At 40.6% G+C, this 26,386-nt stretch overlaps 1 protein-coding gene across 1 annotated transcript in view; it reads left to right on the top strand.

The window, feature by feature from the left end:
* The window catches only part of csmd2 (CUB and Sushi multiple domains 2), an 896,539-nt gene that overhangs the window by 279,930 nt on the left and 590,223 nt on the right, over positions 1 to 26,386 (top strand). The gene's annotated exons all lie outside the window — the stretch shown is intronic.

Here is a 26,386-nt window from a genome sequence, read left to right as displayed (position 1 = left end):
GTTGATGTTTCGATCCAAGACCCTTCTTCAGAACTAAGAAGGAAGGGGGAAGATACCAGAATCAAAAGGGTTGGGGAAGGGAAGGAGGCTAGCTGGAAGGTGGTACGTTTCATTTATGGAATCACTTGTATGATTCCAATACAAATTGTATACACTTTATTTAAGGCACACAAAATATATTGTTAAATAAGGACAAAATGATGTAGAAAAAGTGTTCGAAAAAGTTATTTATTGTCATTGATAACAATAATTTCTGATTTTAAAAAGAAAGATTCAGAATGTAAATAATCTTCTATCTGACCCCCACTAATAGTCATCTCCAGGATAAATAAATGCAACTTATCAAGCTATCTGCATATAGCAGAAATATAACGTGATGCCAGGAAAACTTTGTAGGATAAACAACATTTTATAGATGTTGAAATAAAACTAGAGACTGTCAGAAATGCTCATCAGGGCATGCAGCTTATGCGGAAAGGGAAACAAAGTTAACAGACCGGGTTGAATATTACATCACAAACACCAAAGCCACACACACAAAATGCTGGAGGAACTCAGCAGGTCAGGCAGCATCTATGGAAATGAATAAACAGTTGGCATTTTGGGTGGAGACCCTTATTCAGAACTGAAAAGGAAGGGGGAAGTTGCCTGAATAAAAAGGTGGGAGGAAGGGGAAGAAAGCTAGTTGAAAGGTGATAGATGAAGCCAGGTGGGTAGGGAAGGTAAAGAACTGGAGAGGAAAGAATCTGATAGGAGAGGAGAGTGGACCATGAGAGAAAAGGAAGGAGGAGGGTCTCAGGGGGAGGTAATAGGCAGGTGAGAAGAGGTGAGAGGCCAGAATGGGAAATGTGAGGGGAAAGAACTTTTTTTAACCATCAGGAAAAATTGACCCAGATGGAACGTAAGGTGTTGCTCCTCTACCCTGAGGTTGGCCTCATCATGACACAAGAGTAGGCCAAGGACCATCATTTTGAAATAGGAATGGGAAACAGAAATAGATAGTTTGGTTACCAGGAAGTTCTGCTTTTGGCGGATGGAGCGGAGGTATTTGAAGAAGCGGTCCATCAGTTTAGGATGGGTCAAACCAATGTAGAGGAGGCCACTTTGGGAACACCAGACACAACATATGACCCCAGCAGATTCACAATTTAAGTGCTGCCTCACCTGGAATGTCTGTTTAGGGCCCTGAATGAAGGTGAGGGAGGTGGTGAATGGGCAGGTGTAGCATTTTGGCCATTTGCAGTGATAAGCGCCTTGAGGGAGATTAGCAGGGAAGGATGAATGGACAAGCGAATCATGGAGGACAAGAGAAACACTGTCACTGTTAAGGACAGGAAGATGGGGTAAAGGTGGATGTTTGGGAATTGGAGGAGATGCGGCTGAGGGTAGCATCAATGGTGGAAGAAGGGAAACCCCATTATTTGAAGAAGGAGGATATCCCCGATGTCCTGGAAAGGAAAGCCTCATTCTGGGAACTGATGCAGTAAAGGTGAAGGAACTGAGAAAAGGGAATAAAATTTTTACAGGAGACGTGGTGGGAAGAGTTATAGTCAAGATATCTGAGGGAAACCGTTGTTTTGTAACGGATGTTGGTCGACCATTTGTATCCTGAGTTGGTGACAGACAGATCCAGAAAGGGAACGGAGGTGTCAGAAATGGAGCAAGTGAATTTGGATGGAGGTTGGAGCCAAAATTGATGAAATTGATGATGTCAGCATGGGTGCATGAAGCAGTGCCAATGCAGCCATCAATGTAGTGAAGGAGGAGTTGGGGAGCATTACTGGGGAAGGCTTGCAATATGGACTGTTAAATATAGCCAAAGAAAAGGCAGGCATTGCTGGTGCCCATGTGGTGCCCATGGCCACCCGTCGAGTCTGGGAAGAAAACTACATAAAAGAAAGCTGAGTCTTATGACACCCCTCCATAAATAGCTTGAAAGTGTCACATACACTCTTCCTCACTGCATTTTGACCTTTAGCGATCTTATATCCATGCTAAAATATTACTATAATTCCCATTAATTTTAGCTTTTACTTAATTAATTGCAATAATATATTTGTTATTAAATGCCCTTTGAAAATCCTAATACACTATTACTGTTGACCCCCCCCAGCAACTAACATGTCTGCTACATATTGAAAAATAGCTTAATACAATTTGACAAATGTGATTTTCCTTCCTTAAAACCATTTTATAACTGTCTGCTATATAATGATTTTCTAAGTGCAACATTAACCTATTCTGCATAATGATTTCCAGCTGAAAAAATATCCTTTGTGACGATCTGGCTAACTGGCCAAATATTGTGTTTGCTGTTTCTTTCTTGAGTGCCAATATTGGTTTCAGTCAAATGAGAGCATTTCTGAATCAAGGGAAGTTGGAAAATCTCTTCACCTAGAGAGTTCTCATCAGGGTATAAACCTTTAGTTTTGTCTTCTTATATCCTATCTTGGTTAGACTACATTATATGTAAGAGTTCAAAAGTGTGGTATGAGTGCCCAAATAGATACTCTGATATAATAAAATTACATCATTGTTATATCTCTGTCACTTACAGGCCTGATACTAATTCTTCACTGATAGATTTACAGTAATCTCCTGCTACTCTTTGGATGCTTGCATCATATTTGTGATAAGGTGACTCAATGAACATGAGTTGTTCTGCATTCAAGAAAACAGTGTGCATGTGTGTAACTGACACTGAGTTTGGCACAAACATAGTTAAAGACAAACACTCTGCACATTTTAACTGAAATGATTGTGCAAAGCCTTGCACATGTAAATGAGTTTGCATATACATTTAAAAAATATTAAAATGCAAAATTGGACTCCAGGTTTGCTGTTGTTTGAATGTTCTTGAATCCATAAGTGCCAGGGTTGATGTAGCTGTGTAAGTTATGTAGCATAACTTTACTACAAGCTATACAGATTGCCAACTTGGTAAGCATGGTGGAGATGTCAAACACGAGGAAATCTGCAGATGCTGGAAATTCAAACAACACACACAAAATGCTGGTGGAACACAGCAGGCCAGGCAGCATCTATAAGGAGAAGCACTGTCGACGTTTCGGGCCGAGACCCTTTGTCAGGACTAAGGAAGTGCTGCCTGGCCTGCTGTGTTCCACCAGCATTTTGTGTGTGTGTGTTGTGGTGGAGATGTTTCAGGTTTACTGCAAGTATAGAAAGTGAGTTGTTTCTGAGGCCAGTCGTTATTGAGGGGTCAGCATTGGAAAGAGTGAGCAGTTTCAAGTTACTGGGTTTCAGCATCTCTGAAGATTGATCCTGGGCCCAAGACATTGACGCAATCACTAAAGAGGCATCACAACGGCAATACTTCATTAGGATTTTGAGAAGCTTTGGTATGCCACCAAAGACTTTCTAACTGTTTGCAACACTGTCTGGTATGGAGGGGCAACTGTACAGGATCAGAAAAAGCTGCAGAAAGTTGTAACCTCAGCCAGCTCCATTGTGGGTACTAGACTCCCTACCGCTGAGGACTTCTTCAAAAAGGTGATGCCTCAAAAAGGTGGTATCCATTGTTAATGACCCCCCCACCCCCCCCCCCCCCCCATCACCCAGGACGTGCTCTCTTCTTTTTACTACAACAGCGAGGAGGTACAGGAGCCTGACGACACACACTCAGCATTTTAGAGAAAGCTTTGTATTTATTATTTATTTTATTTATTGAGGTACAGCATGCAGAGCTGAGCCACCCAGCAATCGCTAGATTTAATCCTAGCCTAATCTCAATTTACGATGACCAATTAACCTAACAACTGATATGTTTTTGAACTGTGGGGAGGAGACTGGAGCATCTGGATAAAACCCACACAGTCACAGAGAAAATGTGCACACTCCTTATAGACAGATGTGAGAACTGAACCCCCATCTCTGCTACATTAATACATTACGCTAAACACCACATTACCATGCCATCAACAAATTTCTGAATGAACAATGAACCGATGAACACTACTTCACTATTTTTGGTCTCTTTTTGCACTACTTTTTAAATATATTTTTATTGTGATTTATAGTATTGTAATGTATTGTACTGTATTACTGCTGAAAAACAACAAATTTCACAACATGCAGTACGTCAGTGGTGTTAAACCTACTTCTTATTCTGATTCTGCAATCCTGATTCAAAGTCAGCACTACCAAATATGATGAACATGCTCAGCAGTAAATGGGAATCAATAAAAATTATAACCACTAGAAACCTGAAATAAAACCACTTTGCAAGTCAGCAAACATCTATCAGAAAAGTAACAGTTAACAACTCAAATCCAGGATCCGATTTGAAACAATTAATTCTCCCTCCACAGTTGCTGCCTGATTTACTGAGCATTTACAGGATTTTCTGTTTCTTTTTACCACCAACCCAATATGTCACACTAAAAAGAAGGCAAGACAGCAGCTGTACTTTATTAGAGGTTTGAAGATATTCAGCGTGTCAACAAATACGCTCAAAAACTTCTATAGTTGTACTGTGGAGAACATTCTGACAGACTGAATCACTGTCTAGTATGGAGTGGTTACTGCACAGGACCAAAAGAAACTGCAGAAGGTTGTAAATCTAGTCAGCTCCATCTTGGGCACTAGCCTACAAAGTACCCAGGGCATCTTTAGGGAACGATATATCAGAAAGGCAGTGTCCATTATTAAGGACCTCCAGCACCCAGAGCTTGCCCTTTTCTCACTGTTAACATCCGGTAGGAGGCACAGAAGCCTGAACACACACACTCAGCGATCCAGGAACAGCTTCTTTCCCTCTGCCATCCAATTCCTAAATGGACATTGAAGCTTTGGACACTACCTCACTTTTTTTTTGATACACGGTATTTCTGTTTTTGCACACTTTTTAAAAATCTATTCAATATACGTATTTGATTTACTTGTTTATTATTATTGTTTTATTTCATTTTTTTTCCTCTCTGCTAGATTATGTACTGCATTGAACTGCTGCTGCTAAGTTAACAAATTTTATGTCACATGCCAGTGATAATAAGCCTGATTCTGATTCTGACTCTGGTTAAAAATACAATTTATTCAGTATCGACCAGTGACTGGGAGATATGGGGGTTTCAGCAATCATACCACTAGGTCTATGACAGAGAAGACAAGAAGAGAGTCCACAGAACTGATGTAGTGATCTCTGCAATGTTTAATGCTGGAGACTTTAATATATTTTCTTGAGTAGAAAAATATTCTTTCAGTACAATTTTTTCATGGTTTAATTCAGAGTGTTTATACAAGCTTGCATCTTTTTCAAGTACATATTTTTCTATACACTATACACTAGCTATACACTATACAGTAGCTCCTGAATAGTTCCTTTCAAAGGAAATATTTCTGGAGATCAGTGCCTCATTTTACTGGTTACATGTCCTTACATGTGACCTAAGCAGGGAAGGCCCTGATTTGACCTGGTTCCTCTGATGCACCATCAATAACTCACTCTGAGACGTAAGAAGCGAGATATTGGCTTTTATTCTTTCTTTTTCTTTTCAAATCTTTTTATTAGTTTTTTAAAAAAAACAGAAGAAAAATATTGTTACAAGACATTTGAGAGTACATAATAGATTGATAAACATTCAAATATATATTGATCCATACATAGAATCTCTCAAACTCATATAATAATATAAATGATTAAGAGAAACCCCCCCCAAAAAAAAAACAACAACTAAATAGAAAAAAACTAACCAACATGGGCAATCGCATAATGTTATATATATACAGTAGTGCCTATGACTCCCAACCTCCATCCACACAATTCAGGATAGTGACAATAAGGTTCAGGATCAGACCGTTTAATTCATATGAAAATGCTGAATAAATGGTCTCCAAGTTTCCTCAAATTTAACTGAAGAATCGAAAACCACACTTCTAATTTTTTCTAAACTTAAACAGGAAATAGTTTGGGAAAACCACTGAAATACTGTTGGAGGATTGGCTTCTTTCCAATTCAGTAAAATGGATCTTCTAGCCATTAGTGTAATAAATGCAATCATTCGTTGGAATGAAGCGGATAAACACTTATTATCTATCATTGGTAGGCCAAAAATTGCAGTAAAAGGATGTGGTTGGAGATTAATATTTAAGACTCTTGAAATAATATTAAAAATATCTTTCCAATAGTTTTGTAAGCAAGGACAGGACCAAAACATATGAGTCAACGAAGCTATATCAGAATGACATCTATCACAGGTTGGATTAACATACGAGTAAAATCGAGCAAGTTTATCTTTAGACATATGAGCTCTGTGTACGACCTTAAATTGTATTAGAGTATGTTTAGCACATATAGAGGATGAGTTTACCAATAATAAAATTTTTTCCCATTGCTCAGTAGAAATAGGGCAATGCAGTTCTTCCTGCCATTCCTTCTTAATTTTTTCAGATATATCTGGTTGTAGATTCATAATCATATTATAAATGATAGCAACAAGACCCTTTTGACAAGGATTAAGAGCTAAAATTCTTTCTGTAATGTCCAATGGACATTCTTTCGAAAAAGACTTTAGTTCATTATATAAAAAATTTCTAACTTGTAGATATCTAAAAAAATGGGTTTTAGATAAATTATATTTATTAGATAATTGTTCGAAGGACATAATATTATCATCCAAAAACAGATCACGAAAACATGTTATACCTTTTGTTTTCCATAAATAAAAGGCTTGATCTATGGAAGATGGTCGAAAAAAGTAATTAGCTGTTATAGGACTTGACAGTATAAACTTATTCAAACCAAAAAATTTACGAAATTGAAACCAGATTCGTAATGTATACTTGACTATAGGATTAGTTATCTGTTTATTCATTTTAAATAACGAAAAGGGAAGTGAAGATCCTAAGATTGAAATCAATGAGAAATCTTGCACAGATTTACATTCCAAATTTACCCATTGTGGGCCAGCAACTGTAGTCGATTCTTGTGTCCAAAATATCAAATACCGTATATTAACTGCCCAATAGTAAAATCTTAAGTTTGGTAGAGCCAAACCGCCCTCCTTCTTAGGCTTCTGTAAATATTTTTTAGCTAACCTAGGATTTTTGTTCTGCCACAAATACGACGATATTTTAGAATCAACTGTATCAAAAAAAGATTTAGGAATAAAAATTGGTAATGCTTGAAATAGGTATAAAAATTTAGGTAGTATCATCATCTTAATGGCATTAATTCTACCTACCAAAGACATAGATAGTGGAGACCACCTATTAGCAAGTTGCTTAATTTGATCTATTAAAGGCAAAAAATTAGTTTTAAATAAATCTTTATGTTTTTTAGTAATTTTAATACCTAAATAAGTAAAATAGTCTGTAACAATTCTATATGGTACCCGATTATAAATTGGAGTATGCATATTTAATGGAAAAAGTTCACTCTTATTAAAATTCAATTTATACCCAGAGAAGTTACTAAATTGAGCAAGCAAAGAAGAAATAGCAGGAATAGATCTTTCAGGATCAGATATATATAATAACAAATCATCTGCATATAATGATACCTTATACATAGTCTCCCCACGGGTAATACCTAAAATATTGGGTGATTCACGAATAGCTATAGCCAAGGGTTCCAAAGCAATGTCAAATAATAAAGGGCTTAAAGGACAACCTTGCCTTGTACCCCGAAATAGCTGAAAAAAAGGGGATCTTTGATTATTAGTGAAAACCGAAGCTAAAGGTTTCTGATATATTAATTTAATCCATGATATAAATTTTGAACTAAAATTAAAATGTTGCAAAGTATTAAATAAATATGACCATTCGACTCTATCAAATGCTTTTTCGGCATCTAAGGAGATGACACATTCTGGGATTTTAGATGAAGAAGTATAAGCAATATTAATTAATTTTCTAATATTAAAAGATGAATAACGATTTTTAATAAATCCAGTCTGATCCTCAGAAATAATCCGAGGCAATATATTTTCTAATCTAATAGCCAAGATTTTACTAAAAATCTTAAAATCCATATTCAGCAAAGATATAGGCCGATAAGATGCACATTCAGTGGGATCTTTATCTTTTTTAAGAATTAAAGAAATAGAAGCTTCATAAAAAGATTGTGGTAGTTTACCTATACTTAATGCATCTTTAAAAATTTTACAAAGCCAAGGAGAAAGTATAGAAGAAAAGGATTTAAAAAATTCTGCAGAAAAACCATCTGGGCCCGAAGCTTTACCCGAGTTCATTAAGAAAATGGCCTTTTCTATTTCAGACTCCGTAATAGGTGTATCCAAAAATACACTATCCTCAGCAGTTACTTTTGGAATATTCAATTTCCTTAAAAATTCACTCATTATAGAAGAGTCTTTAGTACATTCTGATTGATATAAAGAATTATAAAAATCTTGAAAGGCTGTATTTATCTCTTTGTGATCAATCGTCAGAGTACCATCTTGTTTACGAATCTTAGTAATTTGTCGCTTATCCGAAACAATTTTCAATTGGTTAGCTAGTAATTTACCAGACTTATCTCCATATGTATAAAATTGAGCTTTCGATTTAATTAACTGACTTTCAATCGAAGAGGTTAATAATAAACTATGCTCCATTTGAAGTTCCACCCTTTCTTTATAAAGTTCTTTACTAGGGGTCAATGCATAAATCTTATCAATTGCCTTAATTTTATCAACTAATGTTGATATTTTAGAATTAGTTCGTTTCCTAACTCCGGCAGAATATGAAATAATCTGTCCACGAATATATGCCTTAAAAGTATCCCAGAGAATTCCACTAGAGATGTCTGCTGTGGAATTTATTGAGAAAAACAAATCAATTTGCTGTTTAATAAAGTTAATAAAGTCAGAGTCCTGCAGTAAAACAGAATTAAACCTCCAACTTTTAGTACTAATATGTGAATCCGTCACCTTAATAGATAACTTCAAAGGTGCATGATCAGATATAACAATAGAGTCGTATTTGCAATCCATGACATCTGTAAGGAAGTGCTGATCAATGAAAAAGTAGTCAATCCTTGAGTAATTATGATGCACATGGGAAAAGTATGAGAACTCTTTATCATTAGGGTGTAGAAAACGCCAGATTTCACAGATAGCTGAATCAATCATAAAAGAATTAATAAGAGAAGCCGATTTGTTCGGAAAAGTTTGAATGGGTTTGGATCTATCCATCAAAGGGTTTAAACAACAATTAAAATCCCCGCCCATTATCAATCTGTATTGATTCAGATTAGGAAAGGATGTAAATAAACATTTAAAAAATTCAGGACAGTCAGTATTTGGAGCATAAACATTAACTAAAACAACTTTTTGATTAAAAAGCAACCCAGTAATAAGCAAAAATCTACCTTGCGGGTCTGAAATTGTTTCATAATGTATAAAAGCAGTTGATGAGTCTATAAAAATAGAAACACCTCTCACTTTGGCTTGCGAATTTGAGTGATACTGTTGGCCCTTCCAAAACCTAAACAACCTCTGACTATCCACCTTCCTAACATGAGTCTCTTGTACAAAAATAACATTCGCATTCATTCTATGGAATACTTTGAATACTTTTTTCCGTTTAATCGGATGATTTAAACCATTAGTATTCCAAGAAACAAAGTTAATAGTCTTATCCATATTGACAATACATATTACAGTTAACATATAGGTTTAAAAGAAAAGTGAACTCATGAACTCGGAAGGGGGAAGTAAGTTCAAAGGGAAGCCGGAAGTCACAGCACCGCAGCCATTTTAGTAGTTTCATATAAGCCCATGAAGTAAAACTAAGCAAAAAGCAAGCAGAAAAAAGAAAAAAAAGAAAAATCTCCCTCCCACCACCCTCAAAACCCCAGGAAAAAAGCCAAACAGAGGCAAGCGAGCGATCTAATACTAAAATTACCCCCTTGTCTCAAGACGGCAACTCAGACGTAACAAAGTTAAAAAAAATACAAACAACCCACATTATAAAAAAAGGGTTGATATAGGAAAAATTAAAATATAAAATTAGTGTTATAAATGTATATTATCAAAAGGGTTAAAAAAATTAAAACAATAAATGAAGGTTTAACACTTTCGAACAGATCAAAACAGTTATGACGCTACAGACACTGGAGTCTGTCGGGAAGAAGAAACGCCATTTTATTCTTCCAAATCTTAATATTCAAATGCTAAAAATGTAAAAAAAGAGCGTATATCGATTAAAAAAAATAAAAAAAAAATAACCCTAATAGGTCATCTTCAACATTAATCGGTTAGTAATATATAAAAATATAAAATCGGAATAAACCCGGTAGAAAAAAGAGAGCTTTAATCGTATATAAGAAATACATATGAACCGTATCAAAAAAGAACCCAAACGTCAATCTATAACAGATCCAAATCTATAGGCTAGATTACATTGATCAGCCCGATCAAATGTCATTGTTCCAGGAAACCTTGAGCATCCGCTGGCGATTTAAACAGCCGAAAAGATCCATCTTGAAGGGTGACTCTCAGGTGTGCTGGAAACAGCAACGCTTGCTTGTAGCCTTTCTGGTGAAAATTCGACATAACCGATCTGAAAGCCAGCCTAGCCCGTAGTACTTCGGGGCTATAGTCCTCCAGAATGCGAAAATTAAAATTTTGATAGGTTATCATACCTTTTTTACGAGCCGCACGAATCAGTCGTTCTTTGATGTGAGGATAATGGATCCTGAGAATTATGTGCCGTGGTTTCAGACTTGAATCTGCCCGATATCTGGATACTCTGTGTGCCCGATCGATTAACGGGGGGTTATCCAGGACTTCTTCGCCCAGGACATCCACTAGAAATTTGGAGAAGAAAACGGTCAGATCACCGCTTTCAAATTTTTCCGGGATTCCAATTAACCGAAGATTTTGTCTTCGAGAACGATTTTCCAAATCAGTAATTTTAGCTTTATAGCGATCCATCTGTTGGATCGTCGAAGTTTGCTCTTCTTGCATTTTTTCGATTATACGATCCTTCTTACGAGCAGCTTCTTCAAGAACCAAAATGCTTGCATGTTGTTCATTTGATTCCCGTGAAAGGGTCAGGAACTTATCTTCGAGTGATCTCAAACGATTGTCATACTGTGAGAATCTTCCAAGTAATTTTTTCTCCAATTCATCAAATCTAGCGTCTATAAACTTCACAACAACTTCTAAAGTTAACGGTTCTCTCGTCTGTTTCGGTTCTTTTGCTTTAGACATTTCAGCGAGTTGAGAGTAATTCAGATAGTTTTTAAAAAAATTCTATATGTTTAGACCCCTTTAAAATAAGTTTAAGGGGTGTTTGTAGGTTAAAAAAAACGTAAAAGGTTTGGAGCAAAGCCTAGATGCGGTTTACTCCATGAGCGCCATCTTGAGACTCGGCTTTTATTGACTGGAAGAATGAACAACACTACATCCTGGAGAATGAGGCCGGGCTCAGGCTTCAATTGCCTTTATACAGGGGTCTGTGGGAGGAGCCACAGGAGCAGTCCAGACAGGTATACGTAGTTCACCACATTCACCCCCCCCCCTTTGTTTTAAAAAGAGTCCCCAGGTGGCGAAGTTTCTTACAAGTATATTTACAGGTTAAGTCTATCAGGTGGTCGAATCTGTCGCTGCGATCTACGTAGCTCCGGCTGCGATTGCACAGGTGCCGGAGGTGGTGATTGCACAGGAGACGGAGGTTGTGCTGGTTCTGGCCTAACTGGAGGTGTCAGGGATCCCTCACGTGTGTGTGAGGCGCCCGGAATATACGCGTACGAGATGCCTCGTACATGAGCGTCGTGAGGAGTCTGTGTGGGGCACGGTGTGCACGGTGTCACCTCGGGTACAGGGTTCATAGTTACCGTGGAGTGTACGGGGTAGTGGTCTGCTGCTCCTGCGGGCGCCAGGTCGCGGACAGAGACCGTGTCCTCTCGCCCATCAGGCAAGATCACGTAGGCATACTGGGGGTTAGCATGCAAAAGGTGAACCCTCTCGACCAGCGGGGAGTATTTATTACTCCTCACATGTTTTCGTAGCAGCACTGGCCCCGGGGACGTCAGCCAAACTGGTAGGGTGGTCCCAGTGACAGACTTCCTGGGAAAAGAGAATAGGCGTTCGTGAGGGGTGGCATTGGTGGACGTACATAACAGGGAGCGGATAGAGTGGAGTGCCTCAGGGAGGACCTCCTGCCATCGAGAGACCGGCAACCCTTTTGACTTAAGGGCTAAAAGTGTGGCCTTCCACACTGTGGCATTCTCCCTCTCCACCTGTCCATTCCCCCGGGGATTGTAACTTGTGGTTCGACTAGTAGCAATGCCCCTAGCCAGCAGGTACCGGCGCAGCTCGTCACTCATAAAGGAGGACCCTCTATCACTGTGGATATAGCAGGGATATCCGAACAGAGTGAAGAGCTGGCGCAGGGCTTTTATGATGGACGTGGTAGTGGTGTCGGGGCAGGGGATGGCAAAGGGGAACAGGGAGTACTCGTCGATAATATTGAGAAAATAGACATTGCGGTCGGTGGAAGGAAGGGGGCCCTTAAAGTCAACACTCAGTCGCTCAAAAGGGCGGGTGGCCTTGACAAGTTGCGCCGTGTCAGGACGGTAGAAGTGCGGTTTGCACTCAGCGCAGATTTGGCAGTCCCTGGTCATCATCCTGATGTCCTCCAGGGAGTACGGCAGGTTCCGGGCTTTAACGAAATGGTAAAATCGGGTGACCCCCCGGATGGCAAAGATGTGCATGAAGGGCATACAGCTGGTCGAGCTGTGCGCTAGCACACGTTCCCCGGGATAGGGCATCAGGGGGCTCATTGAGTCTGCCAGGCCGGTACAGGATATCATAATTGTAGGTGGAGAGTTCTATTCTCCACCACAAAATTTTATCATTTTTGATTTTGCCCCGCTGTTGGTTGCTGAACATGAACACAACCGAGCGCTGGTCGGTCAGCAAGGTGAACCTTTTGCCAGCGAGATAGTGCCTCCAGTGCCTAATAGCTTCCACTATGGCCTGGGCTTCTTTCTCCACCACGGAGTGCCGAAGTTCAGAGCCTTGAAGGGTACGAGAAAAGAATGCTACTGGCCTGCCTTCCTGATTGAGGGTAGCGGCAAGCGCGAAATCGGAGGCGTCATTCTCTACTTGGAAGGGAATGGTCTCGTCCACCGCATGCATCGTTGCTTTGGCAATGTCCCCTTTAATGCAGCTGAAGGCCGCGCAGGCCTCAGCAGAGAGGGGAAAAGTGGTAGACTTGACCAGGGGGCGGGCCTTGTCTGCGTAATGGGGGACCCATTGGGCGTAATAGGAAAAAAACCCAGGCACCGTCTGAGGGCTTTGAGAGTGGTGGGAAGAGGGAGTTCTAACAGGGGGCGCATATGGTCGGGGTCAGGGCCAATGACCCCGTTTTCCATGAGATACCCAAGGATAGCGAGTCGGGTGGTTCTGAACACACACTTGTCCCTGTTATAAGTAAGGTTCAAAGCTTCGGCCACTTGGAAAAATCGTTGGAGGTTGGCGTCGTGATCCGACCAGTCGCGACCACAGATGGTGATGTTATCTAGATAGGGAAATGTGGCCTTCAGGTTGTACTGGTCCACCATCCGGTCCATTTCCCTCTGGAAGACTGAGACACCATTGGTGACACCAAATGGGACGCGCAGGAAGTGATAGAGCCTGCCGCCCACCTCAAAGGCGGTGTAGGGGCGGTCCTCTGGGCGGATGGGGAGCTGGTGATAAGCGGATTTCAGATCTATTGTCGAGTACACCTTGTACTGAGCTATCTGGTTGACCATATCCGCGATGCGGGCTAGGGGGTACGCGTCAAGCTGCGTGAACCTATTGATGGTCTGACTATAGTCCACAACCATCCTATTTTTCTGGACGTAAAACGGTTTCCATGTTTTAACTTCCAGTCAATAAAATTGATGCACCATCAATAACTACTCTGAGACGTAAGAAGCGAGATATCGGCTTTTATTGACTGGAAGAATGAACAACACTACATCCTGGAGAATGAGGCCGGGCTCAGGCCTCAATCGCCTTTATACAGGGGTCTGTGGGAGGAGCCACAGGAGCAGTCAGCGGGGGTCTGTGGGAGGAGCCACAGGAGCAGTCAGCAGGGGTCTGTGGGAGGAGCCACAGCAGCAGTCAGCAGGGGTCTGTGGGAGGAGCCACAGGAGCTGTCAGCAGGGTCTGTGGGAGGAGCCACAGGAGCTGTCAGCAGGGGTCTGTGGGAGGGGCCACAGGAACAGTCAGCAGGGGTCTGTGGGAGGAGCCACAGGAGCAGTCAGCAGGGGTCTGTGGGAGGGGCCACAGGAGCAGTCAGCAGGGGTCTGTGGGAGGAGCCACAGGAGCTGTCAGCAGGGGTCTGTGGGAGGGGCCACAGGAGCAGTCAGCAGGGGTCTGTGGGAGGGGCCACAGGAGCTGTCAGCAGGGGTCTGTGGGAGGAGCCACAGGAGCAGTCAGCAGGGGTCTGTGGGAGGAGCCACAGGAGCAGTCAGCAGGGGTCTGTGGGAGGAGCCACAGGAGCTGTCAGCAGGGGTCTGTGGGAGGAGCCACAGGAGCAGTCAGCAGGGGTCTGTGGGAGGAGCCACAGGAGCAGTCCAGACAGGTATATGTAGTTCACCACATCCTCATTGCCAGAAATTGAGCAATTGGAATGTTCTTTTGCTCTTCTTGCATATTGAGTTCCTCTCTGAGCAGGGGCAGGAAAATGCAGGCAGGAAGTAGGGTCCTGCCTCAAGTACGCTGACTGGGTTTGATATGTTTGTTACCAGGGAGGCTTAAACTATTGGTGGCTTTGTGTTGGTAGTGGCAATCAGGCCATCTTTCTAGCAGAGAGATCCTGGGCCTGATGAGATACTGAGAGCAAACTAATGAGTTGCATTTCATGTTGATTTAAGAGGTCAGATTGCTCCTTCAGCCTGTGCAAGGAAGCATCGCGCTTTACTTGCCACAAGTTTCTGTCTTCTGACAAGCAAAGCACCATCCTCCCTGAGTCATGATACTGATCTAAGCTTCCAGCGCCCTCCTGATTGTGATGCCAAAAGCTCTATCCATTGCTATTCAGAGACTTCAGCGACATTTTCTTAAAGAGACGTGTTTAAAGTCAACAGCGCCTCTATGATTTTTGACTTCCCTCCTTGCCTCCCTATCGTCACAAACAAGAGCAAATCTGCAGATGCTGGAAAGCCAAGTGACACACACGCACAAAATGCTGGAGTAACTCAGCAGGCCAGGCACCATCTATGGGAAAGAGTTCAGTCAAATTTTCGAGTCGAGACCCTTCAGACCCTGTTGTCATTCTGTTTTGACAAGATGTCCATGACAGGAGAGCCAGTTTAATGAAAGTAGGCGAGGAAAACACATATCAAGCAGCATCCGCTGTGAGAGGAACAGTTAATGTTTCAAGTCGAATGCCTTTTGTCTCTCCACAGATGCTGTCCATCCTGCTGACTGCTTCCAGCACATTCTGTTTCATTTTAGTCCTGTAGTTTATAGATTTTTCAACAGCAGAGTCACTCCTGTTCTCATCAAATGTCCATGGAAAAAGAATGGATAATGGCCCCTGGATGATATTTCCAAAACTTACCTGGATTTAGTATGTCAATTAATTGTTGCAGATGAAAATACCAGACTGGGAGTTAAAAGGGGAAATTACTCCAGCTCTTTGAGACTGTGGTTATCCAGTGGAGGCATTGAAAATGTTTCTTTATTAGGGCGGCTCTAAGTGACATGTGAATGAGGAGTATTAGTTTATTCAAATCCACCACACAACAATAATCTAAAGTCTGCACAAAGCATGATTGATTGTTTATCTAGCAGATTTCCTGTTCAGGAAATAAAATATCTTCTAACCATATCTGATCAGATGGATTTTTTTAAACTCCAGTGAAATCAGATGAAATACACTGTGGAAATGTTGAAAACAAAACATTAATTGCAGGAAATTGCTAAGTACATATTCCAGTTGCAGACAAGAGATCAGTAAAGAATAATGATGTTAATCCCTTAACAGCAGTTGTTTATCTGTGATTTTTTTTGTAGATGAATTTTAATGTTCACCTGTTATTGCTCAAGTGATAGACAAAATAGCACTACTTTCAAGAAAGAAGTAGACCTCTAAACAACTTACTTGAGCAGTTATTAAAATGTCTTCTTTGTTTGGTTATTGAAGGTGCTTAATGCAAGTTTCTGTCAATGCTAAAATGTGAAATTAATTCACCTCACTCTCATTAACTTTGCCCAGTTCTGACAATTATCCTGGTACAAAAAGTGCCATAATGACAGAAGGATATTGCATAACGTTCAGTGCAATGGGAGCTGCCTTTAATAAATGCTGCAAATAAGTACATGAGATGCGCGGTGTTTAGATCAAATCTTGAGCCAGGGCTCCATCTACCTGTTTGGTTAGATATAACAGACTACAATTCTATGCAGTTAAGGATGCTGAGTTTACCCCAGCAATGTTTGCCAACATTCCTCCCTTTGTAACAACAAAAGGAGAAGATCTGGTGACTTGCCATTGGTTGGATCTTTGTTCATGCTAAATGGTAACCGCTTTTGTGTGAAGAAGTATGCACAAGGACAAAAACACTTGCAAGCAAGTTCTGTGCTTAGAATAAAGATCCTGATTCAAGCTCACTATTTCTGGATGTTGAAGGTTGGTGCAGGAAAATAACAGTGAAGTTAGATTACCCATGACCTCTTTGTATGAAGGAGCAAGCATGGGAGAGGGGCGGGCTGTGGCCATCTCCTGTTTCCTTTTTCTTATGCCCTTGTGTTCTTTCCTTAGCCCCCTCACCAGGCTCATATGCAAACTTGGCTCGTTAGCCAGCTCTGCTAACAGCCATAGGACTCAGCGGAGAGAAGGCCACATTTCATAAACAATATACGCCTAGGGTTGCTATGATTAAGGGGTTCAACCAAACAGACTGTGATGTTCCGATGAAAGAAACCTCAATTTGAACAAATGCTGTATAAATATTCCCCATACAGTGCCTATAACAAGTATTCACCCCCTCCCCTTGGAAGTGTTTGTGTTTTATTATTTTACAACATTGATTCACAGTGGATTTAATTTGGCTTTTTTGACACTGATCAACAGAAAAGGACTCTTCAGTGTCAATGTGAAAAACAGATCTCTACAAGGTGATCTAAATTAATTACAAATATAAAACACAAAATAATTGACTGCATAAGTATTCACAACTTTTTAATATGACACACCAAATCACCATTGGTGCAGCCAACTGGTTTTAGAAGGCACATAATTAGTTAAATGAAGATCTGTTTTTGAAGACCTGTGTGCAGTCAAGGTGTTTCAATTGATTGTGGTAAAAATACACCTGTGTCTGGAAGGTCCAAATCCTGGTGAGTCAGTATCCTGGCAAAAGCTACACCATGAAGACAAAAGAACACTCCAAGCAACTCCACGAAAAGGTTATTGAAAAACACAAGTCAGGAGATGGATACAAGAAAACTTCCAAGCCACTGAATATCCCTTGGAGTACAGTTTAGTCAAACATCAAGAAATGGACAGAATATAGCTCAGCTGTTAGTCTGCCTAGAGCAGGCCATCCTCAAACTGAGTGACCATGCAAGAAGGGGACTAGTGAGGGAGGCCACCATGAGACCTATGACAACTCTGGAGGAGTTACAAGCTTCAGTGGCTGAGATGGGAGAGACTGCACATACAACAACTGTTGCCCAGGTGCTTCACCAGTCACAACTTCATAGAAGTGTGGCAAAGAGAAAATCACTGTTGAAAAAAACTCTCATGAATTCTCTGCCAGAGTTTGCCAGAGGCATGTGGGAGGTCTGAAGTCTGTGGAAGGAGGTTCTATGGTCTGATGAAACCAAAACGGAGCTTTTTGGCCATCTGAGTAAACTTTATGTTTGGGGTAAGCCAAACATCACACATCATCGAAAACACATGATCCCTACTGTGAAGTATGGTATTGGCTGCATAATGCTGTGGAGTTGCTTCACTGCAGCAGGTTCTGGAAGGCTTGTGAAGGTAAAAGGTAAAATGAATGCAGCAAAATACAGGGAAATCCTGGAGGAAAACCTGATGCAGTCTGCAAGAGAACTATGACTTGGGAGAAGATTTGTTTTCCAGCAAGACAATGACCTCAAGCATAAAGCCAAAGCTACATAGGAATGGCTTAAACAACAGTGGTCAATGTCCTGGAGTGGCCAAGTCAGAGTCCAGACCTCAATGCAATTGAGAATTTGTAGATGGATTTGAAAAGGATCATTCACTCATAGCCACCATGCACTCTGGCAGAGTTTGAGCAGTTTTGTAAAGAAGGATGGGGAAAATTGCAGTGTCCAGATGTGCAAAGCTGATAGAGACCTACCCACACAGACTCAAGACCGCAATTGCTGCCAAAGGTGCCTCTACTAAATACTGACTTGAAGGGAATGAATACTTATGCAATCAATTATTTTGTGTTTTAGATTTGTAATTAATTAAGATCACTTTGTAGAGATCTGTTTTCACTTTGACACAGAAGAGTCTTTTTCCGTTGATGAGTGTCAAGTAAGCCAAATTAAATCCAATGTGATTCAATGTTGTAAAACAATAAACTTCTGGGGGAGGGGGTGAATACTTTTTATAAGTACTGTACACAATGTTTGGTCAGAAGGAAATAACAGATCGAAAAACCGCGTAACATTATAAGGAAAGCATATTTACAAATTTCAGCTTTATGGAACAGTTAGTAGGAAAAGAGAAAAGAAAAAAAGGGCCAATTGCAGTTAACCCATTTCAATGTACACATGAAGTCCTCATCCTGGAGATGTCTTTTTACTTCCATACTGGACCAACGGTCTGCATGAAAGCACACACCATGTTCAAAACTTCACTCGGAATACATCCCGAACAAATGGGCTCTCTCTCGGGAGTATTGGTCCTTCCTCCTTGAAGCCACTCATCTGCACAAAGCACCTTGTGCAATGGGCATGCCCTTGCTGACAGTGTTCTCAACTATCTTCCCTTCTGTCCTCTCTGCAGCTCCTGCCAAAAAGACCCCCGAATCACACTGTCTGTCACCAAAAGGCTCTCCACCCCACTCTCTCTATAACTATCTCCTGATTCCACAATATTGGCTGGCTGACGCAATATTCCTAAGCGGTTCAGCAGGACTCTTATCTCTAGCCAAAACCAAAACATTCTCCCAGCAGGACACTACAGCATTTGCAGAAAACCTCTGAAATGAACTACCTATCACATAGCAGTATAAATCTTAACCAGGGCATTACACTCTCCCCCACCAAAAATAGTCATGTCCTCAGGACTTTGTAACTTATTAAAGAATTATTAATAACACAGTATTCAAATGAATTTCATGACTTCAGGGCACCCAATCCAGTTATAAGTGGAAGTAGCGTATCATACTATTGGAATGGACATAATTCTGTTTCTCAAGTGCAACTTCTGCCAGCTCAGCTTGGAGGTTTCCTGACTTGCTGAAACCTCTTTATCTCATCTTCAGCTTCTCCAGCTTCAAACACTCCCTGTGACCTTTCCCATCCACCAGAGGATCCCTCCCTCTGTCATCGTTCATCCTTCCGGCGGTTCAGCTTCCCACTGACCCATGACGGAACTTAGTTTCCTTCAGTTTGAGCAGGTTCTGCTGAACACCTTCAATCTTTGCTGGTGCTAACTGGCGAGACCCCTCTTGGAAAGGGAGGTCCTCGGTTACTCTAAGGATATGGCAAGTACTCTTGGAACAACCAGCATTAGACTCATTAGTAGAAAAGACATCTTCGGTTTTGAACATTTTCTCAGTTAATATCCTTTTCTATTTCTTGGGTTTTGGTGAGCCAAATAAGTCGCCTAATTTTGATGTTGATGTCCTCAATCTAAGAGACTGTTTCTCTTCCGTTTCCCCCAGAAAACTGGACACTAACCTCACAGGCATCCCATGGCAGGGGTTAACATCTCTTGCTGAGGTGTTCCTGCTAATCACTATCAACCCGTTTGCATACACAGCCAGAGATTCCTGCAGTTCAGGTCTCACCAGCACTCCTGCATGATTCTACTTCCTGATCATCAGGAGCATCCACCCAGCTGGACAGGGCGTTGGGCATTTGGGGGTTCCTGTCATTCTTGCTACTCCTCCAGGATGTAACATGACAGGTTTGGACCAGGTGTACCACGCAGTTCCTCGATTCTCCTCATCATCCTGCTTCTGCTCTGAACACAGGGTGAAAATGGACAAGGTTTTCAGAAAGTTCTCGCCATTTCTTTCCTTGCATGCTCCCACCAGCATGCTCACAATGGAACTATTTTATTATCCAAGTATATATACAGCATGTCACCATTGACACCCCTGACATTCATTTTCTTGTGGTCATACTCAACAAATCTATAGAATAGTAACTATAACAGGATCAATGAAAGACTGTCCAACTAGGACTTCCAACCAGAGTACCGAAGACAACAAACAGTGCAAATGCAAATATAAATAAATAGCAATAAAAAATGAGAACATGAGATGAATAGTCCTTGAAAGTGAGATCATTGGTTGTAGGAACACTTCAATTCTGGGGCAAGTGAAGTTGAGTGAAATTATCCTGTTTCATTCAAGAAACTGATGTTTGACAGGTAGTCCCTGTTCTTGTGGTTTGAGTCCTAAGGTTCATGTACCTTCTACCTGATGGCAGCAGTGCTCAAGGACTCTTCCTCTTATGTTCTCAATACTTATTGCCTATTTATTTTATTATTATGATTATTGATATTTATTTTTTCTTCTATTTGCATATTGATTGTTTAACTGTCTAGTTGGGGGCAGTCTTTTATTGAGTCTATTGAGTCTTTTGTATTTACTGTGAATGCCTGCAAGTAAATAAATCTCAGGTTTGTATATTAAGACAGATTTGTACTTTTATAGTAAGTTTTCTTGGAACTTCAAAGAATGTGCAAATTCTCCACAGACAACATCAGCGATCAGGATTGAACCCAGGTCACTGAACTTGGGAGGCAGTAGTTCCTCTCGCTGCTCCACAGTGCTGCCCTTACCCCGATACTATGCCGCTTTTATGCAGTGATGCTTTCATTTTAATTAGTTTGCCTCATTTTAAAGATAAAAACATCAATGAAGTTCTGTTTAAAGTGAGCAGAGCATTTGCCATTTTAATTCTTTTTCAACTGTGTTCCATTTATGTATGTCATGATACTATTCCTCAATATCTTAATCAAAGCTTCCTCTTGGTAACTAATACACACCTTCTGCTTTGGTTTGAATAGTGGAGTGTGTTGTATTCTTCAATATTGAAATTGCGAAGGAGGATGGTAATGATGAAAACCTTTATAACTTGGTATTGATTTCTAGACACCTAGACAGAAGACTAGTATCTGTATGGTGTCATACTCTGAAAAAGAATATTTTCCATCTCTTTCTTAAAGCTTATGGATCAATTTCCAAAGGATTTGAAACAAACAGTCCATTCAGAGAAGTTTAGAAAAGAACTCAGACGTTTGTAAGCATCTCTGAAAAGAGAGAAGTTGTACTTACAGTTTTTTTTCCCACTGTGGCCATTTCGCAGTCAAAGAAATGCATTTAACATGTCATTCTTTTAACACAGGCAAAAGCAATAGTAAATTAATGTTTAGTCAGACTGTAATAAATAGAATGGAGGCAAATAATGGCATACTCAATTTATCATGTTGGTTTAGGGATAAATTGAAGCCAAGATAATGAAATACTTTCCAACAATTTTTCAAATGCCTCATGGGGTCTATTAAGTCCATCTGAAAGAGTGGATGTTTTGTAATCTCTGTTAGTAGTCGCGACTGAATGTTGACTGGATTATTGGCTACATTTTCTGTTTATTTGCTGAGAGCATTTGTTTGCAGTTATGAGTGGCAATTGAGAACAAAGTAGAAACCCACAGGTCAAGATTGTTAGCTCCAGTAAAGATAATTGTAAAAGGTTTACTCCAAGAATAATTACACTGAGATTCTGAAGAGTTATAAACACAAACTGACTTTTGCTCACAGGACTGAAGCAGTTCCAGATTAAAGATAAATAATTTTAAACATATGATTGTCCTATCCTCCAGTCTGGGAACAAATACTTCTGCAATTTTCACAGTTGGCTAAGTGCTGGCAATAATGTTGTTCTGGCAGTAATGTCAAATTAGTCATCTTGCTGTGAATAGATTGAACTGGGGCAGAAAAGTCTGATGTCTGTGGGAAAGGTTGGCTTATTTACCAGCATCTTCCCATTTTTATCTCACCCAGCTTCTCCTCACATGATAAAAAATCTTATTTGGATTTTTTTTTAAATCACATAATTAAAGGTTAATCTATCTCTTTGCTGTCTAATTCAATATATCTTCTTGACATCTGCCACTTGCTAATCTGTACGTGTTGCACCAGAGCCGCACAAAGTAATAGAGTGCGTCCTTAAAAGGTTCTCAATAGTGTATCCATTCTGAGAATTGTGGAATGTAGAGTTTGTTCCATGAAAGAGAGTTGTTGGCCTAGCACGCATTAAAATAAAGTGTATTATCACAGTCTATTTCCTATTGAGAGTTTTGTTTATAACTAAAGCATGTAATAAGTAAATCGGTTTTAAATCAAAAGATCTTTATACTGAGAACCACAACACTGATATAAAGTTTTCATTTTTACTGACCATATTAAAAGATCTCATCTGGAATGCTTCTAATTGAATTTGAATTAAGAAATTAAAGTGTTCCGTTTCTATTGAAGAAGCAGGCATATTCATTTTAATAAGAAAATATTGTCATTTGTGTCCCTGCTACAGAGCTTGCATAGACCAGATTCCATCTGTAGCCTTTTGAAGTTTTTATAATGAAAGGTCAACAACCTGAATTATTATATCATAACTTGCAGTCACTATTCAAGGTCATTATTCAAGACTCCACAGTGAGTTTCTTAGACTGCTCATTCAATCCTTATCATCAGTGAAATATGCACTTCAGGCATTCAAACTATGTGGTCCAATTTTTCTTATAGACCCCAGGTCACACATTATATTCTGTCATTGACATTACAATTCAATTTACTTTATAGCTGTAACTGTGTTCTGTTGTATAATCTGCAACACCATTTTTTTGACATCATCTATATTCACTAATGTGTCCATGTAAAATTTAGCAGGGCATAAAGGGATTCCTACCCATGGCCTTAGTAGTTAAAATTGTGCATTGTATCTGGTACATCACTAGAAGCTATACATCTATAATTAGGTTGCTCTTTGTGTCTCCATCTACACACCTGTAACCTTGCTCCCAAGAAAGACTTCATAGGTTCAAGACCAGAGGAGAGGGATTTAAAAGGGATATCGGGGGGCAGCTTCTTCACACAAAAGGTGGTGCATACTTGGAAAGAGCTGCCAGAAAGAGTGGTTAAGACAAGCACATTAGCAACATTTGAAAGCCAACAAGATAAGAATACATGGATAACGGAGGTTTGGAGACTATGGGCCAGTAGTGGGAAGATGGGAATAGCTTGCTCGGTAACACAAGCTGAAAGGCCTGTATTATTGACTGAGGGTAAACACCAGACCTTTCCACTTTATAGTGGCCATCTTTCAAGTCACAGTCAATTCCCCTGACTTTCACTTGAAATGAATTTGTTTTTATAAACCTTTACTCTATCACCAACTCTCATCTAAGAAATGGAAATTGCAACCTTCAGAACTGCAATCAATCAGACTGTCAGCGCATTAGGGTCAGGATCTAAACACTGAAACCTCTAGTTCAAAGCTTCTCAACCTTTTTTTTTATGCCAAGGACCCCTACCATTAACCGAGGGGCCTGTGGATCCCCAGGTTGGGAACTGCTGCTCCAGATGAAATAACTGCAAAATAAATCAGGAGCTTTTTGGGGTGAGTTTCTGTGGTTGACCACAGGCAGCTACAAATTTGCCTTCTCACCAGTTTAAAGAAGCCAAATAACTCACTACCCAAAAGGCAATGAGTGAGGACAATTCACTGCTGTTCCTGCATCACAAGGGCCCTGAAAAAGGCTCACATGCACCAACAATGGAAAGAAGTTGCTGATTAAAAAACAATGCTCGTTTGGAATGATTTTACAGATCTGGGAGTTAACTTGTTCATGGCAGAATGGTGGGTGGAATTATCCAGTTGTATATGCACTAGCATTTTAAAATAAAGTACTTTCTTTTGGCCAAGAGCAGTTGTACAACAGGAAGCTGAGGTGTACTTCTAAATGTAGAAGTGATTGATTTTGAATGAGATTGTGGTTGGGGTTCTGCTTGTCTGGGAGTAGCAATGGAAGAATGAAACAACCCCTTGACCTCCTGGTTCTACTTCCACCTCTAAACTGTTCACAGATCGTGATGTTTGAAAAAATTGCTTGAGGCCCTAGCCACAAGATCTGGGCAGAGACCAAAATGCCCTCGTGAGATGGAGTAGAGCCTTTCTGAAAGAAGAGATAATCTCTCCTAGATTTTAATACCCCTTGACCTGGTGGCCAATACCTGCTGCTTATCCACAGACATCTACATGGCAGATCAGGGAAGCAGTTCTAACTATGGTGGACAGGCATAAGATAGCCTAAAAACCTGGTCTTGCTCTTGTCAGTATTGCTTGTAGTTTGCAGAGAAGAGATGGACAGTGGTGACAGGAGTCCAGAGAATAAAATGCAAGTCAGAGTGAGTTTTACCCTGATTTCTCTCTTGCCAACCACCTTGTTATGGGTAGGTTCATTAAACCTAGAGCTCATTGTTAATGTTGTTCCTTTCCGTGCCTTGTGGCACATCGGGTGACAACCTTGCCGTATTTTGAGCAGTGGAAGTTTTTTTACGAGACGCATGTTGCAAGTTCGATGCTCAGCCCAACACGGATGAAAGGCGTGCAAGGAGCTGGCTGGATTCGAACCCGGCACCACTCACCTTGAAGTTCAGTGTGGTTGCCGCTACACCAACAACCAGCTAAATAGAGCCCTTAGTTTATGTTTAAATGTTTCCAGCCACATTAAGTGTGAAAATTAATATTAGGATGTGACCTTATTTATCATTACACTTTTAATTACTGTATTCTGAATTTATAATAAACTAGCACTGAGGAAACAAGTATTTCAAACTTTCTCTTGTGAATGGCAGCACCCCACTCTGTTGCATCACATCAAGTAGATTAGAATTGGCCTTTGAGGGTTTGCAACATCTGGAAGTGTGAAGTGTAGGACAATTAAGTGATTAACAGCACAGACTGCCGAAGCATCACATTCCAGTGATAACAGGGCCCAAAATGAGCAAGTTGCAAGGCTAGCAAACACGAGGAAATCTGCAGATGCTGGAAAGTCAAACAAACAGCAACACACACAAAATGCTGGTGGAACACAGCAGGCCAGGCAGCATCTATAGGGAGAAGCGCTGTCGACGTTTCGGGCCGAGACCCTTCGTCAGGACTGTATTTGTAAGGCTGGTGTTTTTTTGCAGAATATTTTGCCGGGTACGTTGAACAAATGATTCATTTCTGTGTAAAGATAACAGTGTAGAGAATCAGATTGATTCACTCGACATGGCACCGAGAAGTAACTGAGTGAACTACATACGTGTATCAAAAGCTGTAGGCCGCAGAAACATTCCTGCTGTACTGCTGAACATGTGATCCAGAACAAGCTGAGCCTATAGTAAAGACGTAAGAGTACAGCTACAACATTGCTATCCGCCCATCAGTGAATATTGGCCTGCCAATGGCAAATAATGATAAATAGATGCAGCTCAAAACTGTCGTCTCAATTTATTCTCAATCTAGCAGCACTATCAGAGGTCACGACCTGGTGGATTTGATTTCTGCTGGGACTCGACCCTCGTTTTACGTGAGTCTTGATCCAGACTCAGGGGGTCATGTAGCAGTTAGTAATAAACTATTACGTTGTCTACAAGCCAACTTCAGTTCTTTTGCTGCTGCAGTCTGTAAAGAGTTGGTGCATTCTCCTCGTGACCACGTGGGTTTCCACAGAGAGCTCTGGTTTCCTCCCACATTCCAAAGATGATTGGACTAGTAGGTTAATAGCTGGGCAGTGCGGGCTTTCGGGACTGGGGGGACTGGTTACTCTGCTGTTAAATAAATAAAATGAATTTAGATCCAAGTTGACACTGAGTGCCCTAGGCATCAAGATAGCATTTGGTTAAGCATGGAATCAAGGATTCCTGATGAGGTTGAAGTTAATGAGAAGTTGATTCATTGATTGGAGTACTTAAGACAAAGAACTGATGTGGTTATTAAATACTAATTATCAGTCTGTTTGTGGAGGACTAGTGTCCCAATCCAAGGATACTGAGGCAACAGTCCTTCATTGCATCACCTATATCCAAACCATCTTCAGTTGCTTTACTAATGACTTTAGTTTCATCTTTGGGGCGTATTTGTTCAGACTCAAAATTTCCATTTCCTTTTCTTCAGACAAACCGGTTCAGATCTGTATTGAACAGAACATTGAGTTGAGAACGT

This window comes from Hemitrygon akajei, chromosome 32 (assembly GCF_048418815.1).
Source record: "Hemitrygon akajei chromosome 32, sHemAka1.3, whole genome shotgun sequence".
Lineage (NCBI taxonomy): Eukaryota > Metazoa > Chordata > Chondrichthyes > Myliobatiformes > Dasyatidae > Hemitrygon > Hemitrygon akajei.
Note: the sequence above shows the minus strand (reverse complement) of the source record. Positions and strands in the feature narration are given on the sequence as shown.